The sequence below is a fragment of the Rattus rattus genome, chromosome 7, assembly GCF_011064425.1.
Source record: "Rattus rattus isolate New Zealand chromosome 7, Rrattus_CSIRO_v1, whole genome shotgun sequence".
NCBI classification, from domain to species: domain Eukaryota; kingdom Metazoa; phylum Chordata; class Mammalia; order Rodentia; family Muridae; genus Rattus; species Rattus rattus.
Window position 1 is genome coordinate 83793484 of NC_046160.1, and position 13394 is coordinate 83806877.

At 48.4% G+C, this 13394-nt stretch overlaps 1 protein-coding gene across 7 annotated transcripts in view; it reads right to left on the reverse strand.

Moving 5' to 3' along the window:
- The window catches only part of Nin (ninein), a 101108-nt gene extending 93995 nt beyond the window's left edge, over nucleotides 1-7113 (reverse strand). Inside the window, exons 1-2 of one of the 7 annotated variants that reach the window (XM_032907878.1) lie at nucleotides 6986-7113; nucleotides 4977-5023 (exon numbers count right to left, since the gene is read on the reverse strand). The gene's annotated coding sequence lies outside the window, so the exon portion shown is untranslated. Of the gene's footprint in view, nucleotides 1-4611; nucleotides 4945-4976; nucleotides 5115-5398; nucleotides 5549-6985 lie in introns of those variants that run through there. The other 6 variants (XM_032907880.1, XM_032907875.1, XM_032907876.1 and 3 more) reach the window with 6 other exon arrangements.
- Between the last annotated feature and the right edge of the window lie 6281 nt (nucleotides 7114-13394).

Here is a 13394-nt window from a genome sequence, read left to right on the forward strand (position 1 = left end):
CACAGACAGTTCCTGCCCCGACTTCTTCCACACACACATCTTCACTTCTCAAGGGCATTTCAGGGTTAGGCATAACCAGGAAGAAACAGAGCACCAACAATGAGTACCGAACCCCAGTGGAGCCATCGGTGTGTAATTCAGTACAGAAGGTAGTCACACACTACAGCTGCATTTCTCGGCTAAGAGACCAGACTTTGGAGGAGACTGTGTGCTAAAACACTTGTCGAGCCCCCTTGTTCAGACAATGAGGATAACAGGAGCCATCTGGGGGAGTTGTTCTAGAACTGAATAGGGCGCGCTAGTGGCGAGGCTCAGAGAAACAGGTCCAAGAGAGGGAACTGAAAAATCAAGCAAGCAAAACACCCAAGGCCTGGAAAGGAAGCCGGAGAAGAGTAATTTAAATCAATCAGACAGAAGTCAGCCTGCAGAGTAGCAAAGCAGCTCGTGGAATGTTACTGAATAGAGGGTAAGAATGGACAAACATCATTGTATTAATAAGTGATGATGGTAACGGATAATGCTTGGCTCTCTGAGCCTAAAAAAAGCAGATTATTGACAGGTTTGATGTCGGATAACTGCAGGAAGGCTGAGACATAGCGGGGAATTCAGGAGGCGTTATGTTCTTCCCCTCGTTTACTGTGAGTCCGGCCTACACCAAGTACCTTATGTATATATACCACCTCATTCATGTAACTCAACCCTCCTAAGTCAGGGGTATAGATAGTATCACTTCTCCATTTCAAATGGAGAAATTGGGGGTAGGCAAAATTAAGCAACCTAGTCAAGGCCACAGCATTACAATGGAGGAGGTGCTAAGATTCTATTAGTGTGACCGTTATTGTCCCTCAGCCTTACACATGCACACAGGACACAACAATGTTGCACTCTCCTCTCTGTCACCCAGCTGGACAGTGCTAAGAAAAGTTTGGACAAGTCACACACTGTTCCAAATTGGAGAGTGGTATGGTGAGGGGTCTTAGTTACCTTGGTCCACGGACCGAATGAGTGCAGCCTCCAAGTCTCTAGGAATACAGGGATGTGCTAGGCCCTCTTCCTAAAGCAGCACTAGGATTTGAGGCTGAGAAGAAATATACTTTTCCATAAGACAACCACAGGGCCCCAGACCTTTGGGGATGGATACAGCTCAGGAATGGCGTATTGATCCCTATCTTTCCTCCAGTGAGTACTTCAGGTCCAATCTGGGAAGCCAATGCTACCCAGAGTCAAGGCCCAGCAGGCACCCATCAGCCACAGGAAACTTACTGAATGAGAGTAGTAAATCCTTTTGGAAGTTTCAAAGAACAATTCTAGTTTACAGACGACAGCCCCAACAGCAGGAAACCGCACCAATGACAGCTAGCCAGAAGCCATTAGGACTCCTTTGGAATAAAAGGGCTGGTGTGGTCAATATGTTAGTGTTCTAACTAGGGACAGTTAAATAAGAGGCAGATGCACAGAGCAAGCAATCAAAACATTTACTACCCAATAACCGGCCATAATGACAATTACTCGAGCATCCTCCTCCCAACGAACCCAAAACAAGGCTGTCACTAGGCCACAGACTGGCATCCGTCACATGTCTGTGCTGCACTCTTTATTCAAACCACCCCACCTCCCAGCTGACGAAAACACGGTGCCAACAGGGATGTCCAAAAAATAGGTGGAGGTAGAGCTGGATAGCGAAGGGCTCCCCAGGTCAGTGGGACGTGCACGTGCGAACTTCCCCACACCAGGAGCCTGTAAGTCTGGAACCCCAGCCAGGGTGGGTATCTGTTCTGGGCTTCTAGGCTGGAGGGAGTAAAAGAGGGACAAAGTCTGGCAAGTGCAAACCAAATACTAAATAAACCCAATGCCAGAGCCCCCAGCCCAGACCTTTTATTTCCCTTCCAGATGGCCCAGCAGCTGAACAGCTCTGCGGAATGTCTGCGTGCCCCTCTAGGCTCAGCCTTCCCTTTCAAGAGACTACGATAATAGATGCTTTCGGACGTGTGTTCAGACACAGCTGTTGGGGGTCCAGAGCCCAGGCAGTGGCCACCAAGTGACTAATTTCATTACTCTGGGGCTGCAGCGATGAACACAAACCCTGCCTGCTAAGGCTTTTCTCGCCTATGCCTTTATTAGACCCTAATAATGGACCATGATCAAATTAAAGTGTTTCCCTCTTTCTTCCCTTTTTTCCTACCTCTTTATCAGCTGCAAAATTCTCCAGGCTTACTCTTACACTAATTGTAAAAGGAAATAACAAGGAGAAGAAACTCAAGTGCAGCACCAACTCCAGAATAAGCAATGCCCTGCCCATCCCCAACCCCCCAATTTTTACCAAAAACATTTCTTCAAGGTACCGTTTGCTGCTCCGCCACAAACTGCCAAATGCCTCCTCCCAACTCAAACAGGGCCTCCTCCCTTCAAGCTGGGAACCAGAAGCAATACAGCACCAGCAGGAACAGAGCTGAGGGAGAAAAAAATATAAACCCCTACCTGCCACCAAACAGGGAGACTCCACATTCAAATGAGTTTGGAAGAGCACTTGCTTTGCTAACCATACTCTAAAATTTAATTGTGCCAAGGGCACCCTGCTAGTATTTATTCTCAATCTAAACAAGCGGTAGGATTTTACTGCCCTGCAGGCTGGTGTGGATCCAGCTTTTGTTACACCTAATAGCAGGTGAATTACCTAATCAGCTAAGGAAAGCCAGCAGCTTTGCACACCAGATCCAGTAACCTATGTTCGACGACTTACAAAACTACAGGAGCCATACACAAAATGAAAAACAAAACAGATTTTTGTGTTTGCTACTTAAGAAAGAAAGAAAGAAAGAAAGAGAGAAAGAGAGAAAGAAAGCCTGAAACAACTTTCATTTCTTGAACTGTATTTACATAAATTAATTTAGGATGGCTGAAGCTGTGAGCTCCCTAGGGTCTGAGTGGAAAATATCTGTTCTCACATCTACAGATGATATTTCCCCAACTGTGTTGAGCTATCAGGATATCGACACTTGGAGCACTCCCCATGTGGAGTCAAGTGTCTAATTGCTTATACAAATGGCAGTAAAGAAGTGAGCTAATTTCTAACAATGTTTCTCATAATTCCATAATGTTTTAAATGATCTTACTTGTAAATACAATCAGATAAATGTATCTTTCATTGTGAGGTTCAGTGAGCCTGCCCCACAAGCCTTTGGCCAATAGATGTGAGATCAATAGCCAGAATTCAAACTGCATTATTTATTGGCTTACAAATGAGCTGGCATTTATAAAAGTAGCTATCTAAAAGGCTCAGACTGTCTGAATCGCTCTGCGATGTAACTGTCAAGCCTCTATCAAGGTAAGACTTATAAAATGTATTTTCATTATCAACCCAAAATGGAAGCCTCAAGACTGGTAAAATGTTAGTTTGGAAAGTCATTTACAGTGACATTTAAAACAATTTATGTGAACAACATTTGACTCATGATAAGAACACTGACTATTAAATTAAGATTGGCTGTTCAGGATTCTGTGGAGCCCTAGCCTTGTCCTGTGAGTTAACATCTTCTGATATGAAGGGCCATTACCTATCTAAAATGAAAGGGGAATAAGAAAGAAAGATCTTGTGACATTCTCAGCGAGCACCCATTAAAATGGCTGGACCGTGACATTTCAACAAGAGGGCCACATAGAGGGTGGCTTCCTCTTCCTTGCCCCAGCATCTGTACGTTGGCAATCCATTTGCTTTCTCAACACCACAGCTCAGAACGCTTCCCTCTGAAACATCAGAGAGCCTTGAAAGTAGGCAGGTTGCCAATACCTCCTGCCCGGATCACCTCCCTATGAACACCAACCACAGCCGAAGAGACGGCACGAACTCCTCTTCCAGCCAGCCCGTGATATTACTGATGAGTGTTTCACAGCTTCTCTCAATTCCACAGCAAGACATACTAATATTCCAGGTCAGCCTCTAATAGCCAGCGCTCGCCATAACAGAAGACCCTAGAATAAGCTACATCGGCGCCAGGAAAGTATTTCCTTGGGGGTTCGTTAAGCCTTGGGGAGCATGCAAATACTTAAATTTATGCCAAGATGATAGATCAGAGCGAGCCCAACTGAGAAATAGTTCATGGTCCCAAGAGCCTAGCTCAGGTGCTATGAGATTAATTGGGATGAGCACCCTGTGAGCTACCGTGGCAGCCATGTACACAACCACAGTCTGTTTTGGTTGAGTTGTAACGCCAGGAAAGGGTCTGTCCCAGGTAAGGGACGATGAGACCGTGTCATAATAAAGTTGTCTGGAGATACGATCCGTGGCAGTGCACGATTCCAGCTCCCCTTTCGTTTGCGCCTTCCGGGCTGAGGCTAGGAGCATCATCCTTTCCAATCTCTCTCGAATTCACAGAGCTCTAAGCGGAGGCTGGTTTCCATCAGCGTTGTCTTTTTAGGGGAAGTGGGGGTGGTACTGCAGTTCAGACCTGAGTCTTGGATACTTCTCTCCCACCTACACTCTCTCCTCACTTCATTCCACACTCCTCTGCTCTGGAGATCGCAGTTTTTTTTCCAGAGCAACTGTCAAGATGTATTGCCACCCTTTCCTGCTAGCTGCACCCAGAAGTCTCTACCTGCACGGATCCTACGCACCTTCTAAAATCTCCACTTTTAGGACTCCAAGCAGCTCTGCGCTCCCAAGAGGTTCAGATCCGCACCCAGGGGCTTCCCACGCAGGCTTCCCCTTCAGCTTCTGGATCTCGGGGCTGCCTGGGTGGCCTCGACCCACAGAACAAGAACCCTTTCTGCTCGCTCCGGCTCCTGCCCGCGGCTAGAGCGAGGCACAGTAGCAGCTTTCAGCTCCGGGCGCCTCAGGTCTGGGAGGCGGAGGTGTGGCGGGAGGGCGGGCCAGCCCAGGTTCCTAGCAACCCGAGCGGCGTCCCCACTCCACCTGTCCACCCGCGGGTCGCAGAGCTCACTCGCCAGACCCGTGGTCCGGCCCCGCCGGCCTCGCCTACCTTCCGTCGGCCTCTGGGGAGCGCCCACGCCGGCCGCCTCCGGAGCTCTGCAAGGAAAGGGCGCTTTGTTAGGGCCCCGCGAGCGCCGCGACACCGAGCAGCCCGCGCCGCCGATCCGGGCACGCGTCCTTCCAGAGGACGCGACTAGGGACCCGCGCGGGCGTCATTTCCATATGTAAGGGGCCAGCGCTTACAAAAGCGCGCCGGCGCATCCTCCGCCCCCGCCGTCGCCCCTCCCCCCCGCCGCCGCCACCCGCTGGCGACAGAGCCCCTCCGGGGCCGCCACCGCGTGCTGGACCGGGATCTGCGGGCTTGCGCCGCTCAGGGCGCTCGGAGTGCCTCGTAGACGGCGCATTGGCAGCCGAGGCCTCCTCGCTCTCCCAGGCCGCGTGACCCCCGGGGCTCCCCAGCTTGTCGCTTACCGCGTCCTGGGGTTTAGGCGCCCCGCGCCACCGCACAGACCATGACCGCGGGACTCTCGGGCTTGGCCCGGCGGCACGGGACGGCCGCGCCCAGCGCGCTCGCTCCCGGCTCAGCCGCTGCCACCCGGAGATCGGGCCGCGGGGGAGGAAGAGCCTGGCCGCGCAGGGAGGAGTCAAGGGGACGCCGGCCAGGGCGCGGCTCCTCCTCCCGCCGCAGCCGAGGGAGGAGCGGGTAGCGGCTGAGAGTCGGCGGGTGCGAGCCCCCGCCAGAGAGATTTGAATTTGGGAACGCCCTGGCTCGGCGTGATCGTCCTGCACCCAGAGGTCGCCTCGGCTCACCAGCGGTCTCTTGCCCACCACCTCCGTTTCCTCTCAAAGGCACCTAGCACCTGGCGCTTGGCACAGGACCCACAACGTTTCTGGAGAGCGAAGACCCCAGCTTGATTGACCTTAAGTGGAGGTTTGGGTACCTCTGTCACCTGCAGGTCACCCTGGTTTTCCCAGCTCCAGAGAACCCTTTGAAGGTCATGGGAAAGGGCCCCGAAGAGCAGTGGACCCTAGAGAGCATTGAGCGCTCTGGACGGTCCACCTTTTCTAGAAGCCTCGTTCTTATAGGTGCCCTGCCCCGTGTATAAACTTCAGAGGGTGCAGTTAACCCTCTGTGACAGCCGCACAAAGCAGAATGTCATTGGAATTGGTGGTCCTTCTGCCATCAAGGTTGCTGGGTGGGTCCCCATCCTGCTTTTTTCTCCCAAGCCTGCTCTACATGCTACCCTCAGGAAAAAAAGGTGCTAACAAAATCTCAGTGCTCTCCCCTTCCCTATGCTTCCTAAAACCAAGTAGTCAAACAGGATCTCAAATCCAGGCTAGAGGTGGAGGGAGCTATGGGCCCCGAGGCAACATCTTTGCAGGATCCATGAGTAGTCCTTGTGGAAGGAAGGATCTGTCTTGATTTATTACATCCCTAAGTTATTTCCACAAGAACCCTGGACAAAGTCCTCTTGCCACCGAGAGTTGTAGGCAACAGAAAGGAAACTAGCAAGTTCAGGCTCCTGGAGCCAACAGATGTGACCTCTCCGTGACAATCTCCCTGAGGAGGTGGACACCATAGCGTTTCGAAAGCAGGAAGCTGGAAGGCCCGGAAGCCAGAGCGTCACACAGAAAGCCCTTCACAGACTAAGATTCAGAAGAACATCGCATATGTGTCAAAACTGCCTAGAATGTAGTGCTCGCAAAGCAGAACTAGTGAAAGAGATTTTCCTGGGGCCCCCAGCCGACCCAGGCCTGGTTTATTATTTTCTGCTTGTACTGTGCTATGGTTCTGCAGAGTGAGAAAACCAAATAAAGCATATAGAGGGTCTTTCCATATTGTTTCTTACAACTTACGGGAATCCAGTTATCTCAAAATATCAAATATCAAAGCCAGTTATTTAAAAAAAAATCCAAACCTTTCTCCAATACAGAGCCTCTGGGAGAATAAGAGGCATTTTTCCTTCTAGCTCCCCTTCTAGCACACAGAAACGTACAAACTGTAAACACAGCTACTCAGTATCATGCCATTCATCAACCCTCTACCAGGATACTCACGGAGATGTCATGAACAAGAGAATGACGATCGGTGGGCACTCAAACCACCGACAGCCTCTGAGGGGAAGGGTGAGGAAGCAGCTTCCTTGTTCTGCCCAGATTCTGCCATGTCAGATCCGTCATGCTGGTTCTCCCTCCATAACCACCAAGAATCCTTGAGGATGAGATGGTGCCTTGGTTCAAAGCTGTGATCCTCGGGCAAGGGATGTTGGATGCAATTTCACTACTTGTGGAGGAAGCACAGATTGCTAGGGATGGTGTAACTAGAAAAACACAAAACTGATTTTTTGAAAGGATGGGAAGGGTGGAGTTAGTGCTGGGATCGCCTCCAGCCTTGCCACAGAGGAGAGAAGAGCAGGGAGCCAGGCAGTTTGCTGTTGGGCGCTGCTGGGTGGTACAGGGTTGGTGAGAGCACGTCTAAGCCAAAATCTTTCTTTCTATTTTCTTTCTTTCTTCCCTCCTTTCTTTCTTTCTTTCTTTCCTTCTTCTTTCTTTTCCCCACCTCCCCCCTTTTTTTTTTTTTTTTTTTTTTTGGATACAGGATTTCTCTGTGTTTCCCTGCCAGTCCTAGAACTCACTGTAAAACAGGCTGGCTCGAACTCAGAGATCCACCTGCCTCTGCATCCCAAGCTCTGGGATTAAAGGTGTGAGACACCACAGCCCAGTCCGAGGTGGATTCTTTAACACTATGTGCCTGGATGTTAGGTTGCACAGGGCCAGGCAGGTCTTAGTCCGGACAAAAACCAAGACTTCTCTCAGCATCAGCCTATTGCTTGGCAGAAGTTGGTTTAATTCTGCTCTACATATAATGTAAACAAAAATGAAATGTGAGCATTTGCCTAGTGGTAACACTCATTGCGAGCCAATTTTCACCTTTTATTTGTTGTAATTTCTCTGCTTTTGATTTTTAAAGTAACTTATTTGCAGTGCAGAGGTGTTTTGCCTGCACATATGTCTGTGTGAAGGGGTTAGATCTTAGAGTTACGCACAGTTGTGAGTGCCGTGCTGGGGATTGAACCCCAGTCTTCTGAAAGAGCAGCCAGTGCTCTTATCCGCTGAGCCATCTCTCCAACCCCCTGCTTCTGATTTTAATTCTCATTTTACAGAACCATGTTAAGGGAGCCTGGATCCTTCAAGTACTTGCACCTGTCGATTGGGGATTGTTTTCTGCTATTAGAGTTGTCAGAGGGTTAAAACTTTAAAGTTTACAGTTTAAAGTGGAAACTGTTTTTTTGTTTGTTCATTTGGTTTTTTTAAACAATTTTTTAAAGATTTATTCACTTATTATATATAAGTACACTGTAGCTGTCCTCAGACACACCAGAAGAGGGAATCGAATCAGATGGTTGTGAGCCACCATGTGGCTGCCGGGAACCGAACCCAGGACCTCTGGAAGAGCAGTCGGGTGCTCCCAACTGCTGAGCCATCTCTCCAGCCCTGTTCATTTGTTTTATTTGAGACAGGATCTCTCTACAAAGTCCTGGGTGTTCTGGAACTCACCCTGCTCACCCTGTAGGCCAGACTGGCCTCAAACTCACAGAGATCTGCCTGCTTCTGCTTTCTAGTGTTGGGATTAAAATACACCACTACACCTAGCTTTAATGCGTAACCCAGGCTCGCCTTGAGCTCTTGATCCTCCTGTTACCAAAACTGGTGGGAAACTTTATAATTGATCAAAATCCGGACAGTTAAAGTGAACTGGAGAAAGGGATGAGGGAAGTAGAAATAGGGGATAGGATTGAGGGATAAAGAAGATAAAAGTAATCAGGGTGGGGTGGCCGCACCTTTAATCCCAGCACTCAGGAGGCAGAGCAGGCAGATCTCTGTGAGTTCGAGGCCAGCCTATCTACAGAGTGAGTTCTAGGGCAGCCAGGGCTACACAGAGAAACCATCTCCAAAACCAACCTAAAGAAAGAAAGAGGGGAGGGAGAGAGGGAGGGAGAGAGGGAGGGAGGAAGAGAGGTGTTTAGGAGTGTACTTGTTTGTTTGTTTGTTTTTTCTGGCTAACCCAGGAACTGAGTGGGAAAAAAATGTCTGCTTTCTCCCTGAGGAGATTGGGTAGTGAAAGAAAGAGAAGAAAACAGTCTGTATCCCAGAGACGCATGCCAGAGAATGGAAGACTCAAGACAGCCAGGCAGGAAGAAAGAACACAAGCAGACAGAAGGGAGTGGATGGAAGTGGAGAGGAGAGGAGATGGGCTCGGCTCAGATTTTGAAAGTACCCAGGGCTGTCTTGGTGTTCCGAGGAAGCATTCTCAGTCCTTGCCTTGACAGAAGGAAAAATACCCACATGTGAGAGAGTACAGGATTGCTTGGAGGCACTGGATTTGAACAAGTTGGGCAGCTTATACATATCCTAGCAGCACAGAGGGCAAGGACGTCATTAAAATATGGCTGCTACTCAGACCACTGCATTTCACATGCTGTCCTAGGAGCCTGCTCAGTCTGTGGAAGTGTGTATTTTCATGGAAGCTGACCTCCCTCAACTGCTCTGCACATGCACCTCCGAATCTTCCCACAGCTTTCCTCTCCGTCCAGATCATCAGTCCTGTGACACAGCTGGGGCCTTTGCCTCTGTGCCATGTCTTTTCTTTGGTGCAGAAGTTAAAGCACAGTGGGAATCAGTCCTTGAACTCTTTAGGGTTGAGCATTTGGGTGCACTTGGCCCTCACACTGAGAGGGTGGTGCATGTTCATGGTGGGGTAGGACTGGTTTTCATTACAGGAGCCATCCTGTTCCTTGAGTGAAGAATCTGGAAATGGTCTACTGTTCTAAAGTGACGGCCGCTGTGGCTTCATTCAAAGAAGAAGGAAACGGAATTTTAGTTTAAAAAGCCCTAATGTTTTTCCATAAGCACTTGACCAATGTGATGTGAAATCTTCATTTAAAATAAAAGATCTTTGGATGGAAACGGATGGTTTTCCAAATGGGACCACTTTTGAGTTTTTGTAAGAATTGGGGATCTACTTGAAACAGCGCTGTCCAGTCAAATTACATGTAAGTCACACGTGAACTCAAGCTTTGGCTGATGCTCATGTGTTAAAATGTAAAATGAACACATAAAGTTATTGTTTAATATATTATCTGATCCAATATGTTTCAAATGTTATCTTCTTTTCAACATTTAATCGGTATTAAGACCCAACGAGGTATCTGCGTTTGTGTTTGTGGGCTTCTTTGGCTCCTGCTGTGTAGTTTTGCCCACAGCTAATCTCTCCTCAGACTGGTCATATAGACTGACAGCTACTGCTGGGCTTAGGATCACAAAGTGGATGCATCTGGGCCTGGGCCTGTCTCCATAGCATGTGCTTCCTGCGACTGGTTATAGATGACCCAAAGAGCTACATTGAAATAATGCAAATTGTCAAAGTGATGATGATGGTGGTGGTGGTGGTGGTGATGATGATGTTATTTAAGACTGGACACCTATATTTTTAAAAATATTTATTATGTATTTTAGGTGCATGAGTGCTCTGTCTGCATGTATACCTGAAAGACAGAAGAGGGCATCAGATCCCATGTGGTTGCTGGGAATTGAACTCAGGACCTCTGGAAGAGCAGCCAGTGCTCTTGACCACTGAGCCATCTCTCCAGCCCGAAGTTTTAATTTTAAAAGTACTTTTGAAGAGTTGAGGGGTTTAGACATGGTCCTCCATGGAAATGTTAGAAGGTGCTTCTGTCTCATCCATGCTCCATTCCACTCACATCAGCCCCTGCCAGCATCCTGAAGACCCGAGTTGTTTTCCATAACTAATCTCAAAGGTTTGAAACAACCAGGTGATCTTTCCTCTTACTCTCTCCATAGTTCAAATCTGAAGCAAGAAATGATGGTTATGAAAAGAGAAAATGAGACCGATGAGAAGACGTCATTGCTTCCAGTAGTAAGGACACTGGGACGTAATCTAAATAATGATGGCCTCTTCAGAGGGCTTGATGGCAATGTAACCAGATAGATACAGCAGTGAAGAAGGCAGCATGAAGACCCTTGGTTTGCATTTGTTTTCAGCTGGGACAGAAATGGTGTGGCTTCCTAAGGTTCGACCTCTGAGAAACAGCTCTCCAAGGCTGAAGGCTGATTAATCCTTATGGCAATAAACTCTGTGAGTCATGTTCAAGCTACATAAAGTTCTGTCTCAGAGGCTGCTGTCTGAGAGCCAAGGCTGAGGTATCCAGTGGCCATACTCAGACGCTAATGAAAATGCACTTTGGTTCTTGATTGTTACCGGTCCTTGCTCCCATACGATGTAGCCTGTCTCTGGGTCTCCCGACGTGCAAACGAATAATGCAGAAGGAAAAAAAAACCAACAGAGAAAAAGAGTTGTCTGTTTATGTGCATCTGGCAAAGGCCAGAAAATCAAGAAGTGTGTGTGTGTGTGTGTGTGTGTGTGTGTGTGTGTGTGTGTGTGTCTGTGTGTGTGTGTCTGTGTGTGTGTGTGTATGTGTTCTGTCTGTGATTAGGTATGCTGGATAGCCTTCTCAACCTGCTCTGTGTCCTAGGAGAGCAACCTCGAGGAGCATGAGCAGGCTCCCCCAAACCTAAAATCCTATTAGTTTCAGCCGATGGGGGTCACTGCTTTAAAGGAAGCAGAAGCAGCCAGATCCCGCCCTCCCTGTAGGTTCTCCGTAGGTCTGCTGCAGAGCCCAGCTCCTGGTACAGCTGTGTTCACATAGCTGTCGCCAGCTCTCAAAGCCATGCTCTCTTCTTGCCAGTGAGGTCCAGGGTTGACGATGGTTGCTAATGACCCCCTAATCAGCTTTTAGGATTGCTCTCTCCTTGCTTCTCTGCCTTGGCAAACATCATCGTTGCAAATAGACCTTCTATTATTGTTACTATTATCCTGTAAATGCCTAGCTGGAGTTTCATCTTTGTATATGTATATATATGTGTACATATGCACACATATGTGAGTGGAAAGGCAAAAATCATGAGCGTGTTCCTCAGTTGCTCTCCAACTTCTATTTGGAGACTGGGTCTCACCCTGAGCGTAAAACATATCCATTCAGCTTGCTTTCCTCACCAGTGAGCTAAGGGAATCCTCCTGTCTCTGCTTGCCCCACGCTTTTTATGTGGGTGCTTGGGGATCTGAACTCATGTTTGTGGGGTGAGCCTCTTACTTACTAAGTGACCTCTTTCCTCCCTTTCTGAGTTCTGGATGGATAAAGTAGGAATGTACACACCCCTTGCTCTTGAGAGCATTGCCCTCTATTTAACTCCGTGGTACTCCCAGAATTGTTCCACTGTCCCGAATCATCTTCAGTCTGCTCCTTGGCTTCTTACAAGTGGGGTTTTATTAAGGGCAATTAAGTGTGCCAAGAGGCAAGGGAGTGTGGCTGGCGTGTGGGCGGAGCAAGACAGAGAGGAAGAGGTGGTCACATAAGGGTCTTACCTGAGGCAAAGTAGCAACCTCTGTAAAGAGGTAAAAGTTGAGTAGATGCCTTCTAAGGGCAGCTATAAGAAGCAGTCATCGAGGCCTGACACAACACAGATGTGGACCTGAAGAACCTGCAAAAGGGGTGCCAGGTAGCCCGTGGCTCGATGCTATTTTAGGAGGGGAGAAACGGCGATGATCAACTGGCCTGAGGATGGTGCTCTTGGTGAAGAGGGAGAGGCCATCTCTGGAGCGGTAGGGATACACTCTGCCAAAGCACTGCTCATGAACTGAATGGCGTTTGCTTTCAGCGGAGCCAGTAAATACACTTGAGGCTCAGCAAACATCAACTGGGATCCACGGTGCACTCAGAAGCAAAGGCATCTTTGTAGGGAATCTTGGCCAAGGACGCCTGTAGTAGTTCTGAGGTATGTGTGCATGTGGCTGTTGGGGGGCTGGGGAGCCGCAACACTTGCCATTTTCCTCTGAAGCATCTCGGGCTTGGAAATTTGTCATAGAAGCTTTTCTCATCTGCAGTTCAAACACTTTTCAGCAGGAATTTAGCTGAAGTTGAAATCACCATCTGGCATCTCAGATTGAACCAGGTTCTTTGCGTGCCAAGAACTCCTTCTCTTGGCAATGACGATGACTGTGATCTTTCAGAAATGATTCTCGGGTTGGCATCTTGACTGAGCAGAGCAAGCAGCCTGTCTTGGAATTTTGGAAGAGATGTGCTCAGCACGTTGCTGTACCAGGAAGAAAAGTTGGACCTAGAGTTCTGAGACTCCATAAACTATGAATTTTATAAATTCAGTTAAAACCATTGGGGTGAGAGTAAGGGATTTCAGCAAAATGATCAGAAACCACAGATCGTTGCGTGATGAGTATTTGATTTGAGTCAATAAATGCTATGTAAGCCCTTACCAGCGGCAGAGTCATAGTCTGCCTGTGGTAGAAATATAGATGTCTAAGAGGCAGTCTTTGCTCCCCAGTGCTTCAGGATCTAAAATAACTGTGCTTGATCCAATGGTTGCCAGGCAG